This window comes from Macaca nemestrina, chromosome 13, assembly GCF_043159975.1.
Source record: "Macaca nemestrina isolate mMacNem1 chromosome 13, mMacNem.hap1, whole genome shotgun sequence".
NCBI lineage: Eukaryota > Metazoa > Chordata > Mammalia > Primates > Cercopithecidae > Macaca > Macaca nemestrina.
The window spans coordinates 52,985,937-53,011,169 of NC_092137.1; positions in this window are offsets into that span (position 1 = coordinate 52,985,937).

A 25,233-nucleotide genomic window follows, 5' to 3' on the forward strand; every position below is an offset into this window, starting at 1 on the left:
ATTAAATTCTAAAAACAAACTTACACAAAAGATTCCAGGCCATAAAGAATGTTATCACACATGTAGTGCAAAATCCAGCCCAACCATTTCGAAATGCCTCAGTAACCTTCCATTATACTTTACACTTTGGACTCCAATTACCTTTTCATGGCTGCATGGGATAAGATAAGTGTTCACTTACTTGAGAGGTATGATACTTCTACATTATCCACATAATGCTATCTCTTGAGTGTGCTACAGGATTGCTAGCTGAAAATAGCTTTAGTTTAGAAAAAGAGGGGATAGCTTTTCTTTTATTTTTTCCGACTTTGTGGGTATCTATTAAATAGACCAGGAAGGAAGATACAAGCTTTGTTTTAACCATTTTCTATATCACATCTGTAGAGTACCTGCTCTTTGTTGCTGCAGTGAGAGCAATCAATAATAACAAAATCCAAATATAATCCCTTTGCTCCTCTTGAGAGGATATCCTTCACATGCTGAAGTGAACTGTCCCATACTACCAACTTCCCTTCAGTCTTTCTATATTTCATAATTAAGTGATCTTGATCTTCTCAAATAGAACTAAATTAAGCAACTGACCAAGGCATTTTAAACTTTCCACACGACCAGTGTACATGTGGTGAAACTGATCATAAAGACCACACCTGTAGTATCTGTTCCAGCACTCTGTATTCACAATTAATTAGGAAATACAACCGCAATAATGAGTTCTACTTCAAAGAATTTCTCAAGATACAGAACCATAAAATGAAGAATCACCTTTACTAGAAACTTTTGCATAACTTTTAAAATTGTTAATATAACTGATATATCCTGGTTTAAATATACGTAGAAAATCAGTAAGCAGGTCGACATATTTCTTCCTTTTTGTCTCTACCAGGAGAAGAGAAGTAGCTACCTTTTAAATGATACAATTAAACTCTTTTGTAGGTACAGTTTTGCCCTTTGGGGATGTAAGCATTAACGGAATAAAAAAATGCAAAATATTAGAAAAAGATTATTAGATAAAAATGTACACATAGCTTTTAGAATGTATCAGCCATTTATGGCAGCACCAAAAGTTTGAAATCCCTCCCCCATTCTGGTGGTTCACCAATATCACGAATCTAGTCTTCCCTAAGTAGAATTCCTAAATTATTCTTCTCAGGCTCCATTCACTTGAGGTGTAAACATTTGACCAACCTCCTCAACATTAGGTATAAACATTTGACCAGCTTCCTTTCTCTGTTTCTAGGAGACAGGAAAGACAAACGTGAATATTGTGTGACTGAGGAGTTCTGGCAAGCACTCCTTGCCAGAGTTGTTGGCTTTGCTGCCTCAGCCATACAAAAAGTGCTAGCTATTGTTTCCTGACTTCATGGACTCAAGTAACTAGTAGAACCAGCAACAGGATTTCCATTAAATTAGTTTACGGGTGTGATAAGTGTTGCTCCTATTTTAGGCTCCATAGCATTCACATTTGATACCTGGTCCTCTCGTACATTCTGTAAGATACCAAATAATTTTTAGAAGTACTTGCTTGATGGAAGTAGTAGCACCTACAGAGGTCCTTTACTATTTCAGAACCTATAAACTTGACCCCAAAATGCTATTTTTTGTCAATCTTATTTTTATGTCATTTGATTGTCCAACCACAAAAGGGACATTTCTTCATAATAAAATACTATATTAACATATATATGATAAAAATATGTGATTTTTCCATAGGTGACCCACTTCTCCCAGAGATAGTAATATCAGTTTCCCTGGGGGTTAAAGAGATACCATCTTTGGATTCTTGAGAGGGAACAAATAACTTCCGAATTTCCTAACTCTAGGCTTATTAAATTCTAAAAGCAAACTTACACAAAAGATTCCAGGCCATAAAGAATGTTATCACACATGTAGTGCAAAATCCAGCCCAACCATTTCAAAATGTCTCAATAAACTTCCATTATACTTTCTGGACTCCAATTACCTTTTCATGGCTGCATGGGATAAGATAAGTGTCCAGAAATCATCCAGAGATATATTCTCTTGGAATAAATTATTATTATTTTATGTTTAAAGATTTTCAAATATTACTATAGCTATTTCTATAATGACGTTATCATACCTCAAAAATACCCACATCCTGAGTCTCTATGAGCAGGTTCACAGGACTTCATTTATAACACCATGCTACCATTAAGTGAAATTGAGTGTCACAGGTGATAACTCGTTCAGTAGTTCCATATGCCCCAAAGGAAAAAAAATCACAAGGGAGGAAAAAAAAAAAAAAAAACAGACATGTCTAAATTACCTGCTGTACTACTTCTAATACCATGTGATTTATTATTTATCATATTTAATGTTTAATTTCTGGCTCACTAGAATGTAAGATTTGTCATAAGGACAGGAGTGTTTGTTTTGATCACTGATGTAACTCAAGCCCCTAAAATAGCACTGGAACACCTTTGAAAGAATATTTATTGAATGAAAACAGTTGGCTGCTTTGAGCCTTTAGATAAGTGGGGAGCTACTACCTCTATGGCTTACTTTTAGGTCACAATCCTCTGCTTGACAAATCTTATTCAAAACTGATCCCTGATATGTATTCCATGAACAATACTGAGTTTTCTCCTTTTTTACTGTCTTTGACTTTCAAAGGGGTTAAAATAGTAGTTGAATATGGTGAATATGCAGCATCTTTTTAAAGCTTTTTAAAAACATATTTTTAAAACTTTTTCTTATATTCTAAAAAATTATAATTCAGTTTAACATTAAAAGACAAGTAAAATGAAAATAAATTTGCATACTTTATGAGCATTTCTGGATATTTATGTCTATTTTGTGGAAGTTTGAATTGAGAAATTTTTCTTCCTAGTGTCGGGTTTTTCCCCCTCTACTATTCAGTGTGGTGTGCTACAAACGTTGCTTGGTTTCAAGGCAAACTGTGGCAGAGACAGGAGAATGGGGGTTGATTTTTTATTTATTTACTATTATTATTATTATACTTTAAGTTCTAGGGTACATGTGCATGACGTGCAGGTTTGTTACATATGTATACTTGTGCCATGTTGGTGTGCTGCACCCATCAACTCGTCAGCACCCATCAACTCGTCATTTACATCAGGTATAACTCCCAATGCAATCCCTCCCCCCTCCCCCCTCCCCGTGATAGGGCCCGGTGTGTGATGTTCCCCTTCCCGAGTCCAAGTGATCTCATTGTTCAGTTCCCACCTATGAGTGAGAACATGCGGTGTTTGGTTTTCTGTTTAAGTACAGTCATACTTCTGACTTCCAGTGAAATGTTGTTACGAAAAACCTGAACGTAATATACTTAAAAAACAACAGTGACAATCAGTGTCTCGTACTATATACTTTTATATGCATTAGTTTATTTAGTGTTTACAAGAGTCTATTGGCATAGGTATTATAAACCAAACTTTTAAAGATATAAATGGTAGCCTATCCTGAACTTTTACACAGCTTTTAAACATATATCCTGACGCGTAAGATTTTAGTATTAATATGGTATTTCGTTTACTCCAAATTTGAAGTAATTTTATCACCAACTGGATTTGTAATTATAAAGCCATAGGGCAATTCACAACATGTCAGCTGCTTTCATCAGTGTGATCCAACTAGAAGAATCAGAGAGACAGAATTCCAGCCAAACTAATGAAAGTCTCAGTCTTTTGTAACCTAACTGTGGAAGTGATATTTCATCCCTTTGGCCATATTTTGTTTATTTTAAACAAGACATTAGGTCAAGCCCACACTCAAGAGAAGATTCTAAAGGGTGTGTATATTGGGAGGCAGGGATCAGTGGGAGTTATTCTGAGTCCTGAGATACTTGTGAAGGTGTATGTCAGACATTCCTTTCTTTTTTTTTTTTTTTTTTTTTTTTTTGGAAACTGATGTTTATTTTCCATGTTGCTTAAGAGCTTGTGCAAGAGTAGTTTAAGACTATTCAGTGGTTGCTCCTACCCATTCAGTGGGCTGAGCAGACATTCCTTTCTTTAAAGACCTGCCTCAACTTCCTTCCTCTCAAGGGGAAATGTAAGAGATGAGCACAAATATGATGCTTCCCATCACAGGTCCTGTCATGTTCTCATGACATGACACCAATATAAACCTGTTGCTCATATTTGCTCTCCATCTCATCACTCCACATTTTCTCAGCTTTATGGTTCTTGTGCCAGTAGATGCTTCTATCTAGTACCTCAGTATCTGCCTGCCTTAGGCCACTTCTTGTCTCTCATATAGTAGACTCTATTATGGAATTGAGTCACAAAAAAGGCACACACTCGGACTTTTACTCAGTGCTTTGGGTATATCTAACAACTGGGCTTTGGACATATCTAACTTCAAACGCATAACCCCTGAAGGAGCAGGGATCGTTTTCATTTTAGAGATAAGTAAAACAAAACTTGTAAAAGGTAGGTGTATATCAACATCAGGCAGCTAGTGAGTGAAAAACTTGGATTCAATCACAGATGCGTGCGAATTCAAACTCAGGTCCTTCACCTCTGCCTTGTTAGTAAGTGTTGCCCTTGGTATTATTTTCATATGCTTTAATTACATCTTACATACTGGCAAATACAATTTACTTCTTTTGTATGAAAACTAATTCCACTTTGATGATAATTGCTTAATAACTGCACTCAGTTTTGAGTAATCCTCTATTTCTGACCATTTGTGTAATATTTGGGGTTATAAAAATTTTCACTTACAAATGAGGGGAAAAAGACACAGAGGGATAAGTAATTTGCCCATTTTCACACTGTTATTTTTGCATAAATTGTTAGTTCTCCCTCACTTCAACATATTTGCTCTTTGCACTAATATATGCTGTCTTCTGATCAGCTTCTTCTTGCCTGTGAAATATCAGCATGATTAAATGACATATGATAACTCTGGTAACTTTGATGTGTCACCTTCCAGTCTATCCTTCATTCATTACCTCTTTAATTGGCTAAGCAATCACATATTTGCACTTACAATGTGGCAGCATAATTCATGCCAACTTCTCTCCTTAGGGCTGGTGTGACCTCAGTGCCTAATACAGCCTCCATCTGTTCCATTTCACCCACTATTCTCTATTATAAAACCTCCTCATCTATTACTGGCTGACCTCAGGGCCCCTCACACTGGCCATTTGCCATATGCAGTGCCTTTCAGTTACCCTCAAAGTCAGGGTTTGAAATGCATTTCCATTACCATCCCTCCCTACACTCTACACAGCATTACCCCTGCCTGCCAGTCAGAGACTCTTTTCTTATCTCTGAAATGTGAATGTCCTGGCGAGAGGGCAAACCATGCCACTCCATTTTAACTAGCCTTCTGGGGCCCAGTTCCCAGTCCTTAAACACCTCAGCTTCATCTGTTGAATCTATTAGGCATAAGGCACTGTGAGAGTCTTTAGAGAGCATCTCACATTGACTCATTTGCTACCCAGGCAGCCAAAGAACCAGGGCAAAGTTATATATTGTCATGGCATTTATTAAGCCTGATTCTGTCTTCAGTGTGCAGGGGAGTATCACTTATAGTTAAGAATACCCCAAAGTTGCCATTTATCTTACCCTTTCTCTAAGAACTCTCAGTGCTTCTGCTTGAGCTTTGTGGAATTGCTATACTCTTTAAAAATTATTTTCTACCCTACCTCCCTGTTTTTCCCCTCTGCTTTCACTCTATTATTCACTGATTGAAACTGCACCCAACACAATCAGGGCATCTGAGAAATACAGCTGATACCAAATGTTTCATCCTTCAGCTATCCATGCGAGTCTGACAATTGATTCATTGTCCTCTTATTTCTCTAGTCTCCAAACATATGGCTTCATGTGTTAATAAAATTGACTCTACCTGTTCAGGTTAAAGCTTGCATGGGTGCACTTTTGTTGTTATTTTCAAAGACTTTAAAAAGAGCTGCATCTCTCCATGACAATTTCCTAGGATCATAAGCAGAACCTTTTAAGGAAAAGGTTTCGATTTGCCTCCATAAAGGAGAATACAATGTAATCATCATAATTTTCATCTGGCAAATCAAACTGCAACATCTCTCTGAGGGTTAGCATGGAATAACTGTGTGAGTGGTAGATGTGTGGCTATCTTACAAAGAATAGCTTGTTTGCATTACTGTACACTATCAATTTCTACAAGTTTATCAACTGAATGTCTTTCATTTTCTTTTGATTTCTTGTCCTCTTACTGAGGAAATGAGCCTAATTAGCATAGATCAATGCAGTCTCCAAGGTGGAAGAATACATGAGCTAAAACTGTACATTTCTGGAATGGACTCTTCTACATTTTGCTAGAGGCCACGGGTAAGTTGAATACCTTTTCTGAGCCTCAATTTGCCTGTGTAAGAAAAGGGAATAATGGTACTGCCCTCACATTGCTGTTGTGAAGATTAAATGAGCTAAATTAAACAAAGTGCCAATTAAACAAAGTGCCAAGTACAATCTCTACCACAAGAAAGTGTCCCAATATATGCTTCCTCTTTTTCTTTTTTTTTTTTTTTTTTTTTTTTTTTTTTTTGAGACAGAGTCTCACTGAACTCCAGGCTGGAGTGCAGTGGCACAATCTCAGCTCACTGCAACCTCCACCTCCTGGGTTCAAGCGATTCTCCCGCCTCAGCATCCCAAGTAGCTGGGATTACAGATGTGTACCATCACACCTAGCTAATTTTTGTATGTTTAGTAGAAACAAGGTTTCATGATGCTGGCCAGGGTAGTCTCAAATTCCTGACCTCAAGTGATCCACCCACCTTGGCCTCCCAAAGTGCTGGGATTCAAGGCGCGAGCTGCCACGCCTGGCCGGCTGTTGTTTTTAATAAGAGAGACAAGAGAAACCATGGAAAATGTTTCACTCCCCTAAAATCTCTATCCAAGCTACACTATGCCTCTGAGGAAGTACTGAGAACATCTCTGCCTGTAGTGGCCTATATACCTGTTCTGGATAATCTGATTAATGCCAAACAGTGTCTGTGTCACTCGGGTCCTATATTTTGGAGCACTGGGCTGATCAGATTAGTCTAGGCTACAGTGAACCCTGCCAGCAGGTTCCCACTCCTACTTCGGATCAGGGAGAAGGAACAACCTCCCCAGTAGATTCAAACTTATGAAATCATTCTAACAGATACATTATATTATTGCCTTTCTTCCCACAGCAGAATAGGAACAAAACGCACCATTTTAGCCAAGCCTGACAGTAACCATGCCAAGCCTCTTGATGAGACCCACATACATATGATTCCACATCTTGAAAAGCGCACTAGGTGGACTTCATGAACTTTATTCACTGGAAAGTTTTAAGTATCCTTGACATCAAAGACAATCAGTATTCCCCAAAAAGACCATCTGAATACATGTCAAGAAGCAGGAGCTATATCTATGACTCAAGAAGCAGAGATATTATATATCCCTAACTAAGAGTCACAAGGGATTTCTTGAACTAAAATGAAAGACAACGGGATAAGATGAAAAGCATGAACTGGAGCAGTCACAAGGTCTCTGAGCTTCAGTGGTCTCTTAGCTGTAGCATGAGAAGATTGGACTAAATAAGCATTTTCAAAGTGTGTTCTACAGAACACCAACCCAAAAGGGATTAATCATAAAAAAGCAGGTTCTTTGGTTTAGTTAGTTTGGGAAATGTTCCATATCAAGCAATTTTGGAGAAAGCTATTTTGGGAAAGCTATAGTGTCTCTTAGGGCACAATCCTTTAAACTGTTTAACTTTGCATAAACCAGCATTTTTCTAGCCTGTTTGAACACTGTACTAATTGTCAACATTTTTTTATAGCTGATGCTCCATACAACATGCATGATAGGTGTAAGTCACCTCAAAAGTATCTAACCACGATTCCAAATCAGTTCCTGCTGTAAGAGCTTTCTAATTTTGATTTGAACTAATCTCCAGGGCAGAAGGATATGTCACTGAAGCAGGTATAGTCAATACTCTGACACTCATCTCTAACTGCCCAAAGGCTGCTTACTAGGAACACCTCAGATTCTCTAATTAAATACTTTTTTTTCCAGCTGTGGAAATAGACTCAAAGGAAAGAGCAAGCCTGGAGAGGCAGTGTTAATATCCCTGGAATTAGCACATGACAAATGACAGAAGGAGATTTGGTGAATAAATGTTCCAGCTTTATACCCCTAAGGTAAAATAGCTCTGAGGCATGATCTGCACTGACCCCCAGAATTCCCCAGTGGGATTAAGCTCCAGTTGTCCTCAGGAGTAACTTTGTGGATGAAAAATGATATCATGTCATGCTTTGTTTCACTTACCTTCTCCCCTAATGGTGTTTCCCAGGATCACCTGATAAACGAACGATTGCACTAGAATCCTTGTCATCCGTGTCTGCTACTGGTTAAAACCAAATAGACAACCACCCTCTCTGATGAATAATGTCCCCAGATTGAAGCGTTCTATTGACAAAGGTATGCAAAACACGTCAGCAATAGTTTGAGATTATAAAGTAAGTTCAAAAGTCAGGTTCTATAAGCAGCGAAGATCATTTGCATTATACCAAGTAGAAGTTAGTAAAGACAGAATGTCTTTGGAAGATTTTTAAACATCCTATTAAGCTGGTGGGCCCTAAGAAAGTATGTGTAACAGGGCCCTGAGACTGCCATGTGCTTGACACTTCTGCTTCTCATAAATGTCTACAGATATTGGAAGGAGGATTATGGAGTGAATTACAAGGGAAGCTTCAGTTATATAGGACTTTCGGATCAGAGAAGAAGACACAAATATTTGGGGGCAATGGAATAAAGATAAGGATAACTGTCTCATTTAAAAAAAAAAAACAGATAACTTTACTGAAGAAACTTACTAACATTACTTATATCCAACTAATATTAACAATAACCTGATGTCAAGAAGCATTACTTTTATCAACAAGTACTTATTACAAGTAATCTACCTAAATAATTGTTTATAAGATAAGGAGATAGAAGCAGCATCACCATTTCCAGGTCACTAACGTTACATGGCACGAAGGTAACAATATTGGAAACAATATCATTGCTGGAAAGGTCTAACCAAACTTTCCATACTAGGACCTAACCATTATAAAACCCTCTTTCAGATAATATCTATAGTGATGAGAAACTCAACCCACTTCATTGCTGAGCGGTTTTTCCAAGATTGAGGCAAAATCTGTCCCATCTACCTAGCCCATTGTTTCTTATTCTAGGGTATTATTAGAGATGCACTTAGTTTTCTTCTTCTTTATTTGACAGCTCTCACTTTATATAAGAAAAAAACATCACTTTTCTATGTTAATAATGTACTGAAAATTATAATTACACATCAGAAAACTCTAGTTCAAATTTTATATTGAAATTGCTGTTCCCTACTTCCCTTGAATTGGAAGTAATACTTAATGGATGATTGTCTGTTGTAACTCTTGATTGCTGGTAGTATCATTTTAAACTTAACACAGTGATAGGCACCTAATTTTAAAGAATTCCAAGAAAAGGCAAAGATAACCTACAACTTCACTCAGCCACAGAGTCTTGATCTTAATGGTGCTATGGTGGTCTAACTTATCATCAATTACCCAATTTGATACTTTGAAAATTGGGATTCCAATAGGAATTGGGAATTATTGCTAAGAGCCTCATATAAATGGAATCTGCAGAACACTAATCAGGCATTTTTAAACAGATGAACTGACCCTCCACAAGTTCTATAATTAATTGTGAGCTTGATCCTCTAAGCCCTATCATATTTAGAAACCTTGGACCCACATGCCCTCCTGATAGTGTGGTACTTTCTGTAGGCTGATTCACTGCCAGCAGGGTCATAGGAAGGTCACCAAAACCGGCAGGGAACTAATAGGATGAGTTTATTTTCTGACTGATGAATTTGAGTCAACATTAAATGATGGAAAGAGCACAGAATTTAAAGACAGAATACTTGACCTTGAGTTACAATATTACACCTCAAAATGTATGTGATTTTGGAAAAAAAGTAAGTGCATGAACCTTGGTTTACAGATTTGTAAAATAAAAATAACTTTCAAAAATTTGTCCTTATTATCTTAAAGTTATTTTTAATGTTTAAATCAAATAGCATATTTTACAACCATGTTATAAAGTACTATGCAAATATATACTATTTTTCAACTTAAAAGCCTTTAATATCATATGCCTCATATAACTTGGCTTTCCTTAGAGAAAGGGAAAGAAAATAGATCTGATTTAAATAAGAACTTCACGTATCTGAAATTCATTAATTTTCTATTTTGAAGTCTCAATATTTGGATTATTTTATTATTTTTCTTGACAGATGTCATGACTAATCTACATCTTCACACAGGTACCCTAGGATGTTGTGCCAGGGCACAAAGGTCAGGATGGGTTATGGCTTTTGAGATAAGAGTTTTCCCCTGCAACCTGAAAAGCAACACTCTAAATGGGTGAAAGAGGGATGGGTCCTTCCTGGGTTCCTATTGAGGCTCTAAGAGCCTTTTGAGGAGAAATAGTGATTCTTTTGAGGAGAATAGTGACTGAAAAATGAAGATGTGCACACTCCTTGTTAAGCAATTAAGTTTAGTAACAGGTAAAAATAATTACTTCTCCATCTACCCTTATTTTATTTGGTGGTAAAACACCAAAGATGTCACCTTACTCTACTATCTTCAAGTAACTTCTACTTGCCTTAAATCCACTAGACCAAGCATGTGCTTAGTGAACTAACAAATGACTGTCACCAAAAATTATTTTGAAGTGCTATGCAAATACATACTATTTTTCAACTTAAAAGTAAGCATAAAAAAGGCTAAAATATTGAATATTCTTTCTTCTTAGGTCTGGAATTGGTGTGGATTTTTTTTTTCCTCAAAAAAGACCTCTAGATTATCCTAATGTACATGAGAGTTTAAGAATCACTATGTTTTTCAATTAGCTTTCAGGTTTTTTTGTTTCAGTTTTCAGCCAAGTCTACTTCACCCTGATTCAGATGCTTTGCCACACACGATTCTTTTTGTTATTACCCAGAAGGGCAAATTTTCTCCCCTTTTAAACTGGATTAAATAAAATAGATGATAGTAAACGGATACAGATGTTATAACAACAGGGAGGAAAATGATAAGGGAGATATTGATGGAAGAGATTTCACCATATTTTTAGAAAATAAAGATTAAAATGGGGAAATGTAACTGCTAAAACAGGTGGAGGAAGATGCAGCCTAGACAATATCCCAAAGAGGACTTAGTGAGAGAGACATCAGATTGCTAAAACCATGGAGATCACCAACACTCATCAGTGTAAGAAGATACCCTGAAAAACGGGAGTGAGAATGGTGCTTCACTAAAACGAGAGCTCACTATTGAAACTGAAAATAGGATTTGCTGTTAATTTAACCACAGTTAAATTGCTTAACCCTTCAGACATAGTTTTTCACAGCTGTCTTATCATAAGCAAAAAGAAAAAAAAGCTTAAAGAAATATGAATTGGCTTAGAAAGAAAAGAAAGACCTTCATAATCTAGCACTGTAGAGACCCATAACATGATGGTTTCTTGCTCACACATGCTGTGGCAACCCCATCAGTGTCCAAGAACTGCAAACGCTACACATATTTCTCACTCAGCTCCTTTGTTCCTGCTTCCTTTTAAAATATAATCAGATAAGCAAATATCTTCTGATATTTGATGAACACCTATACTTTAAAACATATTTAACATCAATAAAAAAGAAAGAATGACTCGCCCCTAAACAGATACATTAAGGAACACAGAGAGCTTAGAAAAAAAAATCCAGTTGAGAGCGGCATGATCCAAGAAGATATTTTATACATAAATTAAAATGATTCTGCCATGTGAAATAAACTGAAGGAAACCAAAGGGCTTCTGAAAAAAATAAAAATAATTACCAGAATAACAAATTAATCAGAACAGAGAATTAAATCAAGTTAATTACCTTAAAAGTTTGGGAAGGGGGATTTTTTAAAAGGAATACACAGCATCCTAAGAGTTATAACTTCTAACAGGAATTCTAGGAAAGGAGAACAAAAAAATGGAGAGAATTATACTATGAAATAATGAAAAAAAAGGCATTCTTCTTCAGATTGAATGATGGAACCAAGTGCCCAACATAATTAATAAATATACCTACATGCATAACTCTAAAATTTCAGGACATCTAAGGATAGGGGAATCTCTTAACCTTAGAGGTAGAGAAGGCTGAAGGCGGGAGGTCATTTCCTAAAGAAGAATAAAAATGGGAGCAGTAATACTGCATACTAGAAGACAGTGGAATAATTTCTTCAAAGGACAAAGGGAAAAATATTCTCAACCTATAACTTTATACCCAATTGAATCATGACTCAGATGCAGTGGTATGAGATTTAGGAGTCAGTGGATTCACTGTCTTTAAGAAGGCAGGGAAAGGAAACTCCAGGAACAGCGTTGTGCCAAAGCTGTAGAGAGAAAGCATCCCAGACTGCAGAAGGAGAATTCATAGTTCTGGGTAGAGGTCTCCAGAATAAAGAAAGAGCAATAATACACCTGGATCAACTGTCTGAGTGAACAGACTAAGGATACGATATAAGAAACAATAAAAGCCTATGGAAAATCTAGAGAAAACAAAAACTTGTACAAAAAGAAAGGAAAGAAAAAAGCATGATACACAACTTATTTCTGAAGTGAACCAGACAGTTACATACATACATAATAATACTGTCTTCTACTCTTGGTTTACTGATTTAACTAAATAGGGATATAATTTTATCAGAATATAGGGTAGGAAATATAAGCTGTGGTATAAAAAGGTGAAAGTAATCTGTTTATCATGGAGGAAAGCCAAAAGATCTTGTCTAAAATTTTAACCTAAATATTCTTAAAGACATAGTATTTAGGGGTAAGGAAGGACTATCTAGTAAATTTCTATAGCAGTCCCAATGAATGCATTTAGAGATGAAGGCTAAGGAATGGCTGAAGCTGAGAAAGGAAAAGCTTATTTTCCATAAAAAATAATTAGTAGTCATTGATTTGTTTTAATCATGTGCGTTTTAGTTACAATTTGAAAGCTACATTATGAAAATATAAATTGCACATGACAACTCTGAAAGAGTGGAGGCATAAAAAGGCTTCCAGAAGCTACTGCAGTGTACTGGGTAGGAATGGCTTTTGGCATTAATCTACGACAGATTTTAAACATCATTCAGATGATATATCCAAAAAAAATTAGATATATTTACTCAAGTTATATAATTCAAAACTTGTTTATCAATGAAATTCCTTATTCTGTCTTTCTATACTTATTTGGAAACAATTCTAGATTTATAAAAAATTAATAGTACAAAGAGTTCCCATTATATACTTCATCCAGCTTCTTTTAATGTTGACATCTTAGACAACCATAGTATGATTAAAGTATAGAAAATTAACATTGATTCAATAAACATAATCTACAAAAGTGATCTGAGAGACTAAAATAGATCTCCCTTTGTCAATCAGGGCAGACTCTTCCGTTAAGAAAACAAAAGTTACCTACAGGCCAAGGGTTTGGGGCTTGGCTAGCAAGGCAAATCCCTAAAATCCTATGGCTACAAGAAAAATCACATCCTTGGTAAACTCCCTAACAATAGGGGTTATCAGGTAAATTGTCAAACCCTTCCTAATTCTGATTTATAACCCAGGTCACTACAACTCTAACTGGACAAAGGACAGGCCTTATAAACACTCTGTCTCTCTCTTTTTTTTTTTTTGATAAACACTCTCTCTCTCTTTTTTTTTTTTTTTTTGACAGAATCTTGCTCTGTTGCCCAGACTGGGGTGCAGTGATGAGATCTTGGCTCACCGCAACCTCCACCTCCGAGGTTCAAGCAATTCTTCTGCCTCAGCCTCCCATGTAGCTGGGATTACAGGTGCCGCCACCAAGTCCAGCTATTTTTTTTTTTTTTTCCTGAGGAGAAGTCTCTCTCTGTTGCCCTGGCTGCAGTACAGTGGTACGATCTCAGTTCACTACAACCTCCACCTCCCGGGTTCAAGCTATTCACCTGCCTCAGCCTCCTGAGTAACTGGAATTACAGGCGCATGCCACCACGGCAGGCTAATTTTTAGTAGAGACAGGGTTTCGCCATGTTGGCCAGGCTGGTCTCAAACTCCTGACCTCATGATCTGCCTGCCTCAGCCTCCCAAAGTGCGGGGATTACAGGCATGAGCCACCATACCCAGCCTAATTTTTGTATTTTTAGTAGAGACAGGGTTTCACCATGTTGGCCAGGATGGTCCCGAACTCCGGACCTCAAGTGATCTGCCCATCTTGGCCTCCCAAAGTGCTTTACAGGAGTGAGTGACTATGCTCGGCCACAAACATTCTTCAAACCAGTTTCAGTCAGCTTACAGGGACTGTGCACAAACTGTCTTTGTGCCTTATAGTTCACCTTTTGATGTAAAGAGCCAAATCTCATTTCATTTTAATGCTAAAACCCCACCTCAAACTGAACATGGGCTGTACATTACATATATGTTTACCCATTGCCCATGCACTTGATTCACCTCATATGTATAGCTTTTCCCCCAAAACTGCTGAATATATATGACTGTATTGTGTCATACAGGACATGTGAGGCGTAAAACTCAACCTACTCTCAACTTCCCTTTGTGAAGAGAGAGCCTGTTTGATCCACACTAGAGACTGTCTGTTCTTAGTTTGCAAACTGATATAATCATACAACTCCCTTTTCTACTATTAAGACATCCTGTTGGTCTTTGCGATGACGAAACCTTATTTGAATTTAACCAATTTTCTCACTAATACACTTTTTTTCTAGTTCAGGATCCATCCAGGGTCACAATTTCATTGAACTGTCATGGCTCCTTGTTCTTCCTTATTCTTCTTTTGTCAGTCTTCCTTTGCATTTCATAAAGTTTATGCTTTTTTAAGAGCCAGGGATGCTATAAAATGCCACTGAATTTGGGTTTGTCTGATGTTTTCTCATGACTAGACTGAGGTTATGCATTTTGGACAAGAGTATCACCAAAGTTATATTGTTTACTTCTCAGTATATCATATTAGGAGGAATATGGTCCAAGTGTCTCCTAACATAATTTTATTTGGTTGAAGTGGTATCTGCTGGGTTTTTCCAAAACGAAGTTATGACTATTCCCTGTGTAATTAACAAGTATTTTGTAGGAGAAGGTCCTCAGCCTTTCTTAAATCCATCACTTTATCTGTCATTAAAAGTGTAGTGCATAAAAATTATAGTTATTTAACTGTCTTTATTATTTGAAGCCTTTTGCAATGCTTCCTCAAATTTTATTCATTTATTCATTCCTTAAGTATCTTTTTAATTATTCAAGACACTCTGCATAAAATCTTACCTTCAGGCTGGTGGTCATTTATGCTGCTGACTGTAGTTGTGCCCAGGATGATAGACATTTGACCCCATCCTGTATAATATCTGTAGATAGGAACAGTTGTTCCAAACAGATCTTTTGGCCTGGCCTGTGAAAATGATATGGGGATATAGATGATTCTCTCAGCTTTTCAGTGGTGACTGCTATGGGGCCGAGGTGGGCACTTGGCTACCCTCTGTGTGAGTTCCACATTATGAAATTGATGCACGATGAAGCAGATCATATGCAAATTTTCCTTAGACAGAATATTCTCAGATTAGCTTTTCTTGGCTGTAAATTGATTAAATGCATTAACCTACTTAAGGAAAGAATGTGTCAATCAGAAAGGGACCAACGAGTCTATGGAAGCACAAAGAAGAGTCACTTCACAAACCTTAGTGGCATATACCCAAATAGGATCTAAAGGACAGAGTTTTAGTCTCCTTTATGAAGGTTTCATTTAGGCTTGTTGCAGTCAAAACTCTAAGGACTAAAATTAACTCCTCTTGTTTTGAGCCCAGCAGAAAAATAAATTGTGTATTTTGGATATCAACAAAACAAATTGCAAAAAGAAAAAAATAGTTTTAAAAGAATATGATATTTGACATTTCAGAGAAGGTTTAAAAGTATTCATCATGGGAAAAATAAAGATTTTGTTGGACTTCTTTCACATCTTTGTAGTTTTTTATTGTTTACATTTTGAATAACATAAGGGAAGTTGGGAGGCACACTAAAATGCTTGTGGCCCTAAAGGTCTTAATCATGCCCTGTTTTGATCACATGCTCACCAAGCAATCTTTGTGTTGTAATTTAGCTTCTCATGTAGGAGTTGTTATATGGTTTCCTGGAATGGAAAGTTGACATTAGTATTCCAGTCCATGTAACGGCTATTTTTCTCATCATAAATCAATTAATAGGCATTCTGGTTTTATGTATTGGTCTGTGAGCTTGTGTAATTTGAGTCCGTCCCTGAGGTATGGGATACTCTAACTGAATGGCAGTGTCAGGTATCTAGGTCTGTCCATCTAAAACTAAGAGTCTGGTCAATGAAACAAACAAAGGAAGCCCTTGCAGAAGCATCATTTACTTCCTCTTGGAGACAACTTTTTGACTTAATTTCTATTCATTAACATCCACCTACATTTGGGATGAATTGTTCAAATAGAACTTTTTTCTCAAGAAAGTACTGTATGTTCATGTTTGAGAAGATTGAAGAAATATTAGCACCTGGCAAGGAAAAACAATGTGGATTCCAGGCCTTTACCTGCAGGGTTGGAAAACTCTTAACCAACCTCTTAGAAGCAAGCTAAATTAGGAAAGTAAACTTAAAAACAGACACTGATGTTATGGAAGTTAAGACCCAAAAAGAATAATTCTTCCAATACCACTATGTAGTGTTTTTGTTGTTGTTGTTAATCTCTCATTTCAAGGAGTTTAATATTTAGAGAACAAGGTAACTACACATGCAAAGCTCGTATCACAGATATATTTTCATATCTGTAATGAAATATAGGCTGAGAGGAGCTAGTTTCATGTAAAATAAATCCCTTGAGAAGAGCATAGACATACAGTGGAGTCAAGGTTTTTGAAGAAGGAGAGTTCAGTTAGGAAAAATGACATGACAGATTCAGAAATACCCCTCGACAGTTTGGAAATAGGGTTGAGATGTAGAAATGATCAAATGAAATTCAATATGTGTGAAAGCAAGACACTGCAAACCTGACAGTAATCTACAGGTGGATAATGAATGGTCTTGAAGTCATGTTTGTGATCTTGGCATTTCACAGCAGAAGCAAAAGGGAGCCGTATAATTTACTAGGTAATGTATGCTTGATGTATCATAAATACTCTCTTCTTTTCTCACAAAAGACAATAGCTTCTGTTAAGTGTCAAAACAGAGAGAAGAGGTTCTGAAGGCAGAAAGGCAGACTAAAGTGTGGTGGGTTTTGTTTGTTTTTTTTTTTTTAATGTACAATCAACATTACCTGTTGGTTTGTTTTTTTTTCCTGATTGAGTGCCCAAAACTTTTTTTTTCTTTTTTTTTTAAATTAATTTATTATTATTATACTTTAAGTTGTAGGGTACATGTGCATAACGTGCAGGTTTGTTACATATGTATACTTGTGCCATGTTGGTGTGCTGCACCCATCAACTTGTCATTTACATCAGGTATAACTCCCAATGCAATCCCTCCCCCCTCCCCCCTCCCCATGACAGGCCCCTGTGTGTGATGTTCCCCTTCCTGAGTCCTAGTGATCTCATTGTTCAGTTCCCACCTGTGAGTGAGAACATGCGGTGTTTGGTTTTCTGTTCTTGTGATAGTTTGCTAAGAATGATGGTTTCCAGCTGCATCCATGTCCCTACAAAGGACACAAACTCATCCTTTTTTATGGCTGCATAGTATTCCATGGTGTATATGTGCCACATTTTCTTAACCCAATCTGTCACTGATGGACATTTGGGTTGATTCCAAGTCTTTGATATTGTGAATAGTGCTGCAATAAACATATGAGTGCATGTGTCTTTATAGCAGCATAATTTATAATCCTTTGGGTATATACCCAGTAATGGGATGGCTGGGTCATATGGTACATCTAGTTCTAGATCCTTGAGGAATCGCCATACTGTTTTCCATAATGGTTGAACTAGTTTACAATCCCACCAACAGTGTAAAAGTGTTCCTATTTCTCCACATCCTCTCCAGCACCTGTTGTTTCCTGACTTTTTAATGATTGCCATTCTAACTGGTGTGAGATGGTATCTCATTGTGGTTTTGATTTGCATTTCACTGACGGCCAGTGATGATGAGCATTTTTTCATGTGTCTGTTGGCTGTATGAATGTCTTCTTTTGAGAAATGTCTGTTCATATCCTTTGCCCACTTTTTGATGGGGTTGTTTGTTTTTTTCTTGTAAATTTGTTTGAGTTCTTTGTAGGTTCTGGGTATTAGCCCTTTGTCAGATGAGTAGATTGCAAAAATGTTCTCCCATTCTGTAGGTTGCCTGTTCACTCTGATGGTAGTTTCTTTTGCTGTGCAGAAGCTCTTTAGTTTAATGAGATCCCATTTGTCAATTTTGGCTTTTGCTGCCGTTGCTTTTGGTGTTTTAGACATGAAGTCTTTGCCCATGCCTATGTCCTGAATGGTACTACCTAGGTTTTCCTCTAGGATTTTTATGGTATTAGGTCTAACATTTAAGTCTCTAATCCATCTTGAATTAATTTTCATATAAGGAGTAAGGAAAGGATCCAGTTTCAGCTTTCTACTTATGGCTAGCCAATTTTGCCAGCACCATTTATTAAATAGGGAATCCTTTCCCTATTTCTTGTTTCTCTCAGGTTTGTCAAAGATCAGATGGCTGTAGATGTGTGGTATTATTTCTGAGGACTCTGTTCTGTTCCATTGGTCTATATCTCTGTTTTGGTACCAGTACCATGCTGTTTTGGTTACTGTAGCCTTGTAGTATAGTTTGAAGTCAGGCAGCGTGATGCCTCCAGCTTTGTTCTTTTGACTTAGGATTGTCTTGGAGATGCGGGCTCTTTTTTGGTTCCATATGAACTTGAAAGCAGTTTTTTCCAATTCTGTGAAGAAACTCATTGGTAGCTTGATGGGGATGGCATTGAATCTATAAATTACCTTGGGCAGTATGGCCATTTTCACGATATTGATTCTTCCTATCCATGAGCATGGTATGTTCTTCCATTTGTTTGTGTCCTCTTTGATTTCACTGAGCAGTGGTTTGTAGTTCTCCTTGAAGAGGTCCTTTACATCCCTTGTAAGTTGGATTCCTAGGTATTTGATTCTCTTTGAAGCAATTGTGAATGGAAGTTCATTCCTGATTTGGCTCTCTGTTTGTCTGTTACTGGTGTATAAGAATGCTTGTGATTTTTGCACATTAATTTTGTATCCTGAGACTTTGCTGAAGTTGCTTATCAGCTTAAGGAGATTTTGGGCTGAGACAATGGGGTTTTCTAAATATACAATCATGTCATCTGCAAACAGGGACAGTTTGACTTCTTCTTTTCCTAACTGAATACCCTTGATTTCTTTCTCTTGCCTAATTGCCCTAGCCAGAACTTCCAACACTATGTTGAATAGGAGTGGTGAGAGAGGGCATCCCTGTCTTGTGCCAGTTTTCAAAGGGAATTTTTCCAGTTTTTGCCCATTCAGTAGGATATTGGCTGTGGGTTTGTCATAAATAGCTCTTATTATTTTGAGGTACGTTCCATCAATACCAAATTTATTGAGCATTTTTAGCATGAAGGGCTGTTGAATTTTGTCAAAAGCCTTTTCTGCATCTATTGAGATAGTCATGTGGTTCTTGACTTTGGTTCTGTTTATATGCTGGATTACGTTTATCGATTTGCGAATGTTGAACCAGCCTTGCATCCCAGGGATGAAGCCCACTTGATCATGGTGGATAAGCTTTTTGATGTGTTGCTGAATCCGGTTTGCCAGTATTTTATTGAGGATTTTTGCATCGATGTTAATGAGGGATATTGGTCTAAAATTCTCTTTTTTTGTTGTGTCTCTGCCAGGCTTTGGTATCGGGATGATGTTGGCCTCATAAAATGAGTTAGGGAGGATTCCCTCTTTTTCTATTGATTGGAATAGTTTCAGAAGGAATGGTACCAACTCCTCCTTGTACCTCTGGTAGAATTCAGCTGTGAATCCATCTGGTCCTGGACTTTTTTTGGTTGGTAGGCTATTAATTATTGCCTCAATTTCAGAGCCTGCTATTGGTCTATTCAGGGATTCAACTTCTTCCTGGTTTAGTCTTGGAAGAGTGTAAGTGTCCAGCAAATTATCCATTTCTTCTAGATTTTCCAGTTTATTTGCATAGAGGTGTTTATAGTATTCTCTGATGGTAGTTTGTATTTCTGTGGGGTCGGTGGTGATATCCCCTTTATCATTTTTAATTGCGTCGATTTGATTCTTCTCTCTTTTCTTCTTTATTAGTCTTTCTAGTGGTCTGTCAATTTTGTTGATCTTTTCAAAAAACCAACTCCTGGATTCATTGATTTTTTGGAGAGTTTTTTGTGTCTCTATCTCCTTCAGTTCTGCTCTGATCTTAGTTATTTCTAGCCTTCTGCTAGCTTTCGAATGTGTTTGCTCTTGCTTCTCTAGTTCTTTTAATTGCGATGTTAGAGTGTCAATTTTAGATCTTTCCTGCTTTCTCTTGTGGGCATTTAGTGCTATAAATTTCCCTCTACACACTGCTTTAAATGTGTCCCAGAGATTCTGGTATGTTGTATCTTTGTTCTCATTGGTTTCCAAGAACATCTTTATTTCTGCCTTCATTTCGTTATGTACCCAGTAGTCATTCAGGAGCAGGTTGTTCAGTTTCCATGTAGTTGAGCGGTTTTGATTGAGTTTCTTAGTCCTGAGTTCTAGTTTGATTGCACTGTGGTCTGAGAGACAGTTTGTTATAATTTCTGTTCTTGTACATTTGCTGAGGAGTGCTTTACTTCCAATTACGTGGTCAATTTTGGAGTAAGTACGATGTGGTGCTGAGAAGAATGTATATTCTGTTGATTTGGGGTGGAGAGTTCTATAGATGTCTATTAGGTCTGCTTGCTGCAGAGATGAGTTCAATTCCTGGATATCCTTGTTAACTTTCTGTCTCGTTGATCTGTCTAATGTTGACAGTGGAGTGTTGAAGTCTCCCATTATTATTGTATGGGAGTCTAAGTCTCTTTGTAAGTCTCTAAGGACTTGCTTTATGAATCTGGGTGCTCCTGTATTGGGTGCATATATATTTAGGATAGTTAGCTCTTCCTGTTGAATTGATCCCTTTACCATTATGTAATGGCCTTCTTTGTCTCTTTTGATCTTTGATGGTTTAAAGTCTGTTTTATCAGAGACTAGTATTGCAACCCCCGCTTTTTTTTGTTCTCCATTTGCTTGGTAAATCTTCCTCCATCCCTTTATTTTGAGCCTATGTATGTCTCTGCGTGTGAGATGGGTCTCCTGAATACAGCAGACTGATGGGTCTTGACTCTTTATCCAGTTTGCCAGTCTGTGTCTTTTAATTGGAGTATTTAGTCCATTTACATTTAAGGTTAAGATTGTTATGTGTGAACTTGATCCTGCCATTATGATATTAACTGGTTATTTTGCTCGTTAGTTGATGCAGTTTCTTCCTAGCCTCAATGGTCTTTACATTTTGGCATGTTTTTGCAATGGCTGGTATCGGTTGTTCCTTTCCATGTTGAGTGCTTCCTTCAGGGTCCTTGTAAGGCAGGCCTAGTGGTGACAAAATCTCTAAGCATTTGCTTATCTGTAAAGGATTTTATTTCTCCTTCACTTATGAAACTTAGTTTGGCTGGATATGAAATTCTGGGTTGAAAATTCTTTTCTTTAAGAATGTTGAATATTGGCCCCCACTCTCTTCTGGCTTGGAGAGTTTCTGCCGAGAGATCTGCTGTGAGTCTGATGGGCTTCCCTTTGTGGGTAACCCGACCTTTCTCTCTGGCTGCCCTTAAGATTTTTTCCTTCATTTCAACTTTGGTGAATCTGGCAATTATGTGTCTTGGAGTTGCTCTTCTCGAGGAGTATCTTTGTGGCGTTCTCTGTATTTCCTGAATTTGAATGTTGGCCTGCCCTACTAGGTTGGGGAAGTTCTCCTGGATGATATCCTGAAGAGTGTTTTCCAACTTGGTTCCATTTTCCCCCTCACTTTCAGGCACCCCAATCAGACGTAGATTTGGTCTTTTTACATAATCCCATACTTCTTGCAGGCTTTATTCATTTCTTTTTCTTCTTTTTTCTTTTGGTTTCTCTTCCAGCTTCATTTCATTCATTTGATCCTCAATCACTGATACTCTTTCTTCCAGTTGATCGAGTCGGTTACTGAAGCTTGTGCATTTGTCACGTATTTCTCGTGTCATGGTTTTCATCTCTTTCTTTTCGTTTATGACCTTCTCTGCATTAATTACTCTAGCCATCAATTCTTCCACTTTTTTTTCAAGATTTTTAGTTTCTTTGCGCTGGGTACGTAATTCCTCCTTTAGCTCTGAGAAATTTGATGGACTGAAGCCTTCTTCTCTCATCTCGTCAAAGTCATTCTCCGTCCAGCTTTGATCCGTTGCTGGCGATGAGCTGCGCTCCTTTGCCGCGGGAGATGCGCTCTTATTTTTTGAATTTCCAGCTTTTCTGCCCTGCTTTTTCCCCATCTTTGTGGTTTTATCTGCCTCTGGTCTTTGATGATGGTGATGTACTGATGGGGTTTTGGTGTAGGTGTCCTTCCTGTTTGATAGTTTTCCTTCTAACAGTCAGGACCCTCAGCTGTAGGTCTGTTGGAGATTGCTTGAGGTCCACTCCAGACCCTGTTTGCCTGGGTATCAGCAGCAGAGGCTGCAGAAGATAGAATATTTCTGAACAGCGAGTGTACCTGTCTGATTCTTGCTTTGGAAGCTTCCTCTCAGGGGTGTACTCCACCCTGTGAGGTGTGGGGTGTCAGACTGCCCCTAGTGGGGGATGTCTCCCAGTTAGGCTACTCAGGGGTCAGGGACCCACTTGAGCAGGGAGTCTGTCCCTTCTCAGATCTCAACCTCCGTGTTGGGAGATCCACTGCTCTCTTCAAAGCTATCAGACAGAGTCGTTTGCGTCTGCAGAGGTTTCAGCTGTGTTTGTTATTGCCCTGTCCCCAGAGGTGGAGTCTACAGAGACAGGCAGGTTTCCTTGAACTGCTGTGAGCTCCACCCAGTTCGAGCTTCCCAGCAGCTTTGTTTACCTACTTAAGCCTCAGCAATGGCGGGCGCCCCTTCCCCAGCCTCACTGCTGCCTTGCCGGTAGATCACAGACTGCTGTGCTAGCAATGAGGGAGGCTCCGTGGGTGTGGGACCCTCCCGGCCAGGTGTGGGATATGATCTCCTGGTGTGCCTGTTTGCTTAAAGCGCAGTATTGGGGTGGGAGTTACCCGATTTTCCAGGTGTTGTGTGTCTCAGTTCCCCTGGCTAGGAAAAGGGATTCCCTTCCCCCTTGCGCTTCCCAGGTGAGGCGATGCCTCACCCTGCTTCAGCTCTCACTGGTCGGGCTGCAGCAGCTGACCAGCACCGATCGTCCGGCACTCCCCAGTGAGATGAACCCAGTACCTCAGTTGAAAATGCAGAAATCACGGGTCTTCTGTGTCGCTCGCGCTGGGAGTTGGAGACTGGAGCTGTTCCTATTCGGCCATCTTGCTTCGCCCCTCCCAAAACTTTTTAAAAAATTTTTTCTTAAAGGGAAATGTATTCCAGAAAGCAAGTTACCTTACTAATCAATCTGCAAACTTACATTGAGAACCTGTTCTCTGAGCAATTTGTCAAGATGTAGAAGGGAAAGTAGGAATTGATAAAATGGAATTCAGCCTTTAATTTGTTTACTATCTAGCTGGGGAGTAAAGATTTATACATATAAAAGGTTAACGAGAAATATAAGGCAGAATGTTGAAAATCCTCAGCAAGTGATTTCATCTCTCTGTGCCTTATTTTCTTGATCTAGAAACACAAAGCCTGTTTAAAAGTTCCAGGATTCTGAAGTGCCAAAGGAAACCCTCATACATTTAGGAGTTCAAAGAAGGGAGGAAAGTGTAAGGTGGGATAACCAGGGGATACTTTTGGGATCTGAGTCTTTAAGACTAGGTTGACTAAGTTTGCAGGAAAATCTGAAGGACAGAATAGTGTTTGAGAGGATGTATGAAAATAATCTTTCTCTTCCTAAAATACAAAATGTAATAGCTTTTTCACATACTACATCTACCTTGACTGTAGTTGCCTCTTGAACACCTGTTTAAAAATGAACATATGTGCACTATCTATTGTTCAAAACCAGACAGGTCTTCGGAGTCCCCTCTGTGATTTCTCTAGCCTTCTGCCCACTATTCCCCTTGACTTCCTCTGCTTCGGCCATACCTAACTGCTCATTCTGCCTTGAACTCCAGATGTTCCTTCTGCCTTCAGCTCTTGCTTAGTGCTTCAAATATCTTCCCAGGTCACCTTGCTTGCCTGGAAATGCCTTCCTAATCATCCTTCAGGCAACCAGCAACAGACACCTCTTTCTTTATGAAGTCTTTTCTACCTTTTCGGTCCCCTCTTGGAGAGTTGATTGCTTCTTCCTTCTGTCATGACTGTTGCTGCACCTACATATCTGTGTTGTAACCTCATCTCATGCGTCAACTCAATGGCTTGCTTTAGTCTACCTTTCTGTGTTCAGAACCTCCTTCTCTCTGCTTCAACACTTAGCAGAAATTATTGCCTTTTGTGGGAAGAGAAGAGAGTATTTATGGTACATCAAGCATCTATTACCTAGAAAATTATAGGGCTCCCACTTGCTTCTGCTATGAGAATAGTTACCCTGTTTTTCTGTGGGTTATCTTATATTAGGAGTTATATGTTTTGTTTGTCATCTTCCTCTCAGTCCGTGGCAGTGTGCCTCGTATATAATAGATGCTTATGAGAAAAATACATGTGAGTAAGTTAACTAAGTCCTTCAGTTGACTGTTCCTTAACCCTTTCTTTTTCACCTTCAAAATTTAGACCCCTATGAGTCATGTAAAGAATAGAGATAAGTTGTTGCTATTCTTCTTTGGCCATATTTAAGTGTCTTGATACTATGAATATTTGCCTTCAAAACCATGTTTCAACAATAGATTGCTAAGTAGGCATAAATGAAAGTAAAACGAGAGCTCTGCAAAACCATGGCCTTTTTACAAGAAAGAAATTTTATGAATCATTGCCATTTTGAATTTTTACCCCAGTATTTTGTCCTAAGGGCTCTCGTTCACTAATGACTTGGAAAAAAAACTGCAAAAAGAAAGTTCTCAGATCTATCAGTTGTGCTTACCACTAAAGCTATTGTCGTTTTTCTCTTCACAAATGTTAAATAAAGGCCAAGTCAGATTATAATTTAGCTAACATTTTTTCCTTTCAGGATA